The sequence below is a fragment of the Ciconia boyciana genome, chromosome 4 (assembly GCF_034638445.1).
Source record: "Ciconia boyciana chromosome 4, ASM3463844v1, whole genome shotgun sequence".
NCBI lineage: Eukaryota > Metazoa > Chordata > Aves > Ciconiiformes > Ciconiidae > Ciconia > Ciconia boyciana.
This window is the reverse complement of record NC_132937.1, coordinates 42,148,704-42,155,144: the sequence shown is the minus strand read 5'-3', so window position 1 is coordinate 42,155,144 and position 6,441 is coordinate 42,148,704. Positions and strand designations below refer to the sequence as shown.

Genomic DNA, 6,441 nt, shown 5'->3' with positions numbered 1-6,441 from the left:
CGCGCATGCGCCGGGCGCAGTGCGCAAGCGCCCAGCGGAGGGGCAGGGGGCAGGGCCGGGCACGTCCGCAGGCGCCGGAAACGCTGGAGGGGCGCGGGGAGGGGCGGAAGGGGGCGGTCCCTCCGCTGAGGGCGTGGCTAGCCGTGGCCGCGGCCCTGCGGCGGCCTCCGCCATTTGCAGTCTGCGGTGCTCGGGGGTGCGTGGTCTGTCTTCGGCTGCGGGTGGCGCTGCCCCCTGTGGGTCCTGCCGTGTGCCTGTGTGGGGTGTCCGATGTGCAAAGCAACTTCGCGATTTTGCACGGTGTTGTTTCATAGAGAACCGTAGTGGGCTGCGGCGGCTTGTACGTGGTGCTGTGTCCCGGGCAGTCTTGCGCTGGGGAGGTGTCGTGCTTTAAGCCCAGCCGGCAACTGAGCACCACACAGCCGCTCGCTCACTCCCCCACAGTGGGATGGGGGAGAGAATCATCAGAGTAAAAGCGATAAAAAACTCGTGGGTTGAGGTAAAGACAGTTTAATAGGGAAAGCAAAAGCTGCGCACACAAGGAAGGCAAAACAAGGAATTCATTCACTCCTTCCCATGGGCAGGCAGGTGTTCAGCCATCTCCAGGAAAGCAGGGCTCCAGCACACATAACGGTTACTTGGGAGGACAAACGCCATCACTCGTAATGTCCCCCCCTTCCTTCTTCTTCCCCCAGCTTTATATGCTGACCATGACATCCTATGGTATGGAATAGCCCTTTGGCCAGCTGGGGTCAGCTGTCCCAGCTGTGCCCCCTCCCAGCTTCTTGTGCACCTGGCAGGGCATGGGAAGCTGAAAAGGCCTTGACCAGTGCAGCAACAACTAAAACATCAGGGTGTTATCAACACTGTTTTCAGCACAAATCCAAAACATAGCCCCACACTAGCTACTATAAAGAAAATGAACTCTATCCTAGCTGAAACCAGGACAGGAGGGAAGCTGAGGATTGCCTGGGCACAGGCGAACAGAGTGCGAGTGAAACTTGAGATTTAAAAATGATGAATACACTGCATGTGTACTACAGGGGGACTTGCCACACATTTTTTGTGACTTGCTGTCCCAACCCGTACTCGGGTTTTCTCCTTTACTTTTACAGTGCTGTAAAGGAAGCATGTTTGTCCTTAAACTCGTCCATGATACATGCAGCCTGCCTTAAGGTAGTTGCATATGCGGTGCCATAGAGTAAGGCTTCGCCAGGGCTCAGCAGCTGTGAAGAGTTCCCGGTGCCCTGAAAATGGGTCTGTATCGTACCGCCTGATAGCAGCAATATACTGCAGCCCTTGTCACTAATAAAACGATACCTACCATTAACTTTCATTTGCAAAGGGCACTGTGCTGGCAGGAATCGGTCTATGTAGAGCCTTGCAACTTGTTTCCATTAGAAAGAGAGATAGATTGTGGAATTGCATTTTTTTTAATGCAAGCCTGTCTATTTTTTATTATTTCATATTATTATGTGCACAGCCTTATTGTCCTGACCACTGTCAGGATCAAGCAGCAGGAGAGGATTTCCTTGCTGATGGCTCCAAGCCTGTAAGCACTTCCACCAAAGATACCTTCAGTCTTTTAATTTTTCTCAGGACCCTTGCTGCACGTCCTTCACTAGGTAGCTCTTCTTTTTTTTCCTTGCCCTTCAGCAGTCTGGTGTGGTCCTAGTTTCCTAGATTAATTTCTAATTACGCAGATTGTTGGGATCAGATTTTTTTGTTTAAGACCTATCAACTGAAATGGAGTCCACCCCCAGCAGCCTGGTGATTTGGTGGATGAGCCAGAAACCTTGGCATGTGTGCCTTGTGAGTTGACCTGAATGATTTCATTGCTTTGAATAACCACTTCTTGGTGCTCCCGCCTATGACACTGTTTCTAGTTGGCCTCCCTCCCTTGATGCCCCCACTTTTTGGACAAGGCATCAACATCACCATGCTTCTACACAAGCCTGATCTTGCTTGTGAAGCTGCTATATGGCTGTTTCTTCATGCATGCACTAGGTCACTCAGGATTTCCTGGTAACGGTCTTGAAGCTGGGAAGTCCTCCACGTTGGTGAGTTTTAGTATTTATTCTCAGTGAAGTGCCTGACACCCAGCTGGTTTCACCCCACCTCCAGTGTACCAGTAGGGTCTCTGCATGGGGATCGCTTCACTCACAGGTAAAGTGGGGCAACATCCTGGATGACACACAAAGTGTCTAAGTTTACGGATGTGCTACAGAAGAGCAGAGGGGACTAAAATGTCCACTTGAAACTAATGCAAAAATTGAGGCAGAAGGTTGGAAATGTCCATATTGTGAGCTAGCAGCTTTTTTCCAGCAATGTATCAAACGCTCTGGTTTCAGGACATCCCAACATATGATTTTGGTCCTTGGTTCAGCACTGAGGCAGCACAAAGAAATCAGAAATCAGCTGATGTGAAGGGAGGTGGAGTGGGGGAGGAATGGTGTGGGGAAAGGGATACAGATCATGTATCTCAGAGAGAAGAGACTGGAGAAGTGAGAAGAAGGGGACTGTAACTACTGGCCTTGCCTATTTCAAGTCCTCGTCTGCTAGCATCATGTGTTGAATGAGTCTCAGCAATGGCCAGCTGCATGTTGGATTTCTTTGCAGTAACGAGCTTGGGTAGACTTCGACTGGGAAGAGATGGAGGGATGGGAGCACAGAGGAGTATGGCTGCTGGCAAATGAAAATTTCAGAATTTCACTGGTCAGAAATCAAAGATATTTTTTTTTTTATTTGCAGATTTGCAAATTGTTTCCAGTGCAGGTGGCAACTCTGCATGGCAAACATAAACCTATTAAGAGAAATGCTGGCTCTGCTATTTCAGCCACCTTGTGAAGACCCCATAAAAGTTCAATCCACAGGTTCTGTCTCCTATCCAAAAGCCCTCATTTCTCAGCCTAGAAGTTCCCTGAAGCCCATGGATCAACCAGAATATGTCCATAATGTTTGTAGGCAGGAAAAAAACCAAAGATGTTTAGTTACGTGCTGTGTGTGCTGTGTCCAGGAGATGGAGATGTTGGCAAACGGCACAAGGGAGAGGACTGCAAACCAGAGGCAGGGGTGAGTGGATGGCCGCAGGGCCGAGTAGGGAGACCAGGTGCTGTGGGAGCAGGCAGGGGGTGAGAATCAACGTGGTGGGTCGGAGCCATGCAGAGGGGGAAAGAGAAAAAGGCTAGAGAGGCACAGGGGAGAGCTTTCTGGGACCAAAATTGGAAGAAACACAAAAAAGAGAGGTGTGAGTTAAATGACAGCATTGCAAAGACCAAGGCATACAGGCATGGATCCTCACCACTTTTTAAGGGTGGGAATATGTGGCGTGCTGGGACAGGCTGCTGCCCATCAGTGACTCGCCTGCGACTCCTGGGTGGTGACAGCACACGCAAGCCTTGTGTTGTCCCAGACGCTGGCTCCAGTTCACTCAGCTGGCCCCCTCCGAGTGCCTCCTCAACACACGTCTCAAGCACCCGTGCCTGGTGGCATCCTCTTGGCTGCTGGTGGTGCTGGGTGTCCTGGGCCGGAGCGGTGGCAGGGCACAAACCTGGCAGGAGCCCTGGCTCAGAGGAGCCGTCCGAGAGGACACGTGTCCTGCCACATCGGCGCTCCTGCCTCACCTGTACATAGAGAAGCATACCTAGGACATGAGCTTACGTGCACGTGGATCTGCCTGTGGTCTTGACATACTGGAAATCCACCCTGGCTTGTCAGCCTAGTGCAGTGGTATTTGGTTTGGCAAAGAGGTGTCTTGGTGTCAGCATGCGAACTCTGTTATGTGTGAAAACATATCATGTCTCCACTAGTCATGAAAATACACGTTACTAGACCCTGCCAGGGTCAATGTTAGAAGCGGATGTTCATATATTCAAGTGGAGCACCACAGCACACATAGATGGCTACTGCCTTGCTGTAAAGACAGGGGGCAGGTAACTAAAAAACAAAACTGCAGAAGAAAAAACGTGGTGAAACTGGTTAGGATTGTTCAAGGGAATGGTGAAAATAAATGACTATTAACTAGAGCAAACTTGAATTCTGCAGGTACAGCTGAAGGAGAGAGAAACTAAAGTCTCAGAAAGAATAGACCCAAACCCAGAGACTTCATGATCGAAAAGAGAAGCCATATGCAGGAGGATATGGTGTTCTTGAATAAGGTTTGAAAGGGCTCTTATTTAAACCCTGCAAAACCTTCAGAAATGGTGAGAAAATCAAGACATCATGTATAAACATTTATTCTTTTAGTTCTAAATGTGTATTAAGCTAGGTTTTTTTTTTTTTTTTTTTTTTTGAGGGGCCTTACGAAGCCTGTGTTTCTGTTGCTTAAGTATTGCATGCTGCTGAAGACTTGAGTTGTGAAATCAGAGTATCTAAAAGGTTAGTGCTCTGGGGAAAAAGGGTAGTTGGAGTGTTAGCAGTGGTCCTAGGGTATCTGTGTTACTCCTCAATGAAAATGTGATGTAGTAAGGAGGACACATGCCTAAGAAATGTCCCTGTGAAACAACAAACCTGATTGTTGCTGCAACCTAGTGAGACCAAGGAATACTTAGAAGAGAAAGGCTGAGAGAAATTTGGGAGGATAAATTTTTTCATTTTTTCTACTAAATGAGATCTTGGTGCAATTGAAGCAAAAAAGGACCTGTGCCACTTTCTAAGTGATGTACTTCTTTTTGCTATTTCAAGATTACACTTAACTATTTAAAAAAAAAAAATCCCCTCCCCCTGGAAGCAAAAGTGCTTAAATTTGTGCTCAATGAAGAGCTGCAGAGTCATTTCAAATTTGGGCTTTTGGTCTGTCAAGAAAGATCAAGCATTTTGCTTCTCGGTGGAGGGAAATGATGTGTGTGGGTGCCACCGAAAGCAGGAGTGGTTATCTGGAGTCGGCTCTGGACTCGGGTCTGTGGGGAAGCACACTCAGGACGGTGGCAAATGTCCTGGTGGGGGAGCTCTGGCAGAGCTGTGCTGCCAATGGGCATTTATTCCAAGTTGTGCTTTCATTAAGAGTTTTGTTTAGAAAATATCTTAATAGGTTTGTATTTATTGAGTAATGGTGACACAAATATCTGTTCCAGGAAAAGCTCACTGGGATTAACTAAATAATTGGAATGGCAGAAAATGTCTTTTCTTTTTGATTCGGTATGAGAGGACAGTGGCTTTGCTAAGACTTGGCTTATGCATTTCTTCCTTCTGATTCTAATGCAAGCTGTGCTCTTTCATTTTTCAGCTAGCAAAGAACAACTGAGCAGAGAGCAGCATTACTGGCAAGTGTACAGACATCAATGGTCCATGGGTTTCAGTTCAGTCATGATACTAAACTGACCCACAGCAATTTGTAGAAAAATTAAAGATTGGTGTCTGAGGAAGCAAGGAAAGGAGGGCAGCTGTCTCTGAAATAATGTCATGACTTGGATTGCTGTGAATCTCCGTCTCTTCTTGCGCTGCTGTTGTATATCTGTGTATATCACTATGTAAACTAGCGAAATTACAGTGATAGAAAAGAAAGCAAAAAAAAAAAGCCTCTGTTGTAGTAATCCAGAGAAAGTAAGTGACAAAGCAAGAAAGCCTTATTGTGACTTAAAAATGACATTTTCCTGTTATAAAGCTCCAATATTAACTGTGTAGCAGGCGTGAGAAGGGAAAAAGGGGCTGATAGAAAATCAGAAAAGCGCCTGAAAATCAGGGTCACTTTAGAGGCTTTTGTGATTTCCTGTAAAGTGACATAAACCATCTATTGTGTTTTTGCTGGGAAATTTGTAGCTGAGGTCAATGTAGCAGAAAATAAAAGTTGAGAAAACAGACACAGGGTTGCTGTGCTGGAATGAGAGTTGTGTTCCTTATTGAACTGGTCACAGACGATGGTGCCCTTTCAAATTTACATAAAACAAATGCTAAAGCATCTGTTAGACTGTATTCTAACATGTGTGTTGCTTTCTGTCAGTTTAATTTTGCATTATCAGAAAGCTTTTGTTTAGATATAAGCAGCTTTTGCTACTCGGACTCATTAACACAGGTCTCTGGCAATGGTTTTCCCTCTCTCCCTGCTGTGGGCTGTTGGCACTGACCAGCGGTGCTTGCTGCGGCCCCGACGCCGTCTTCCCAGCACGGTTCTGGCTCTGCTGTGCTCGGCACAGATGGGGCTGGTGGTGGGGATCTGTTCGGCTCCAGCAGCTCCGGTCCGGAGGGCAGTCAGCCTCCTCCGCCTAGCTCTGGGCTCAGGTGCATGGCCCTGCTGAGAGCTATTCTGTAGTCTGACCTGGGTTTTCTCCAAGAAAAGCAAGAAACCCCAGAGATCGGTCCTCCCTTCTATGGCCCCCCTTCAGGGCTTGGCCCTTTGATGGCGACGATGTGCACAGGGAGCTGAGCATCTCCCAAGGGTATGCGTGTGGTTTGCTAAAAAGTTTAGTGGAGGGAACACATACAGCAAGGACCAGGGTTTTGTGG

At 47.6% G+C, this 6,441-nt stretch overlaps 1 long non-coding RNA gene across 2 annotated transcripts; it reads left to right on the top strand.

Annotated features, from left to right (window-relative positions):
- Positions 1–2,520: 2,520 nt before the first annotated feature.
- LOC140651065 (uncharacterized) lies at positions 2,521–5,780 on the top strand. 2 transcript variants are annotated; one of them, XR_012042249.1, is made up of 5 exons: positions 2,521–2,873; positions 2,965–3,072; positions 4,045–4,157; positions 4,295–4,377; positions 5,225–5,780. It is a non-coding gene; the product is annotated as an uncharacterized lncRNA (long non-coding RNA). The 2 variants fall into 2 exon arrangements; XR_012042248.1 differs by having other exon boundaries at positions 2,521–3,072.
- The last annotated feature ends 661 nt before the right edge of the window (positions 5,781–6,441 follow it).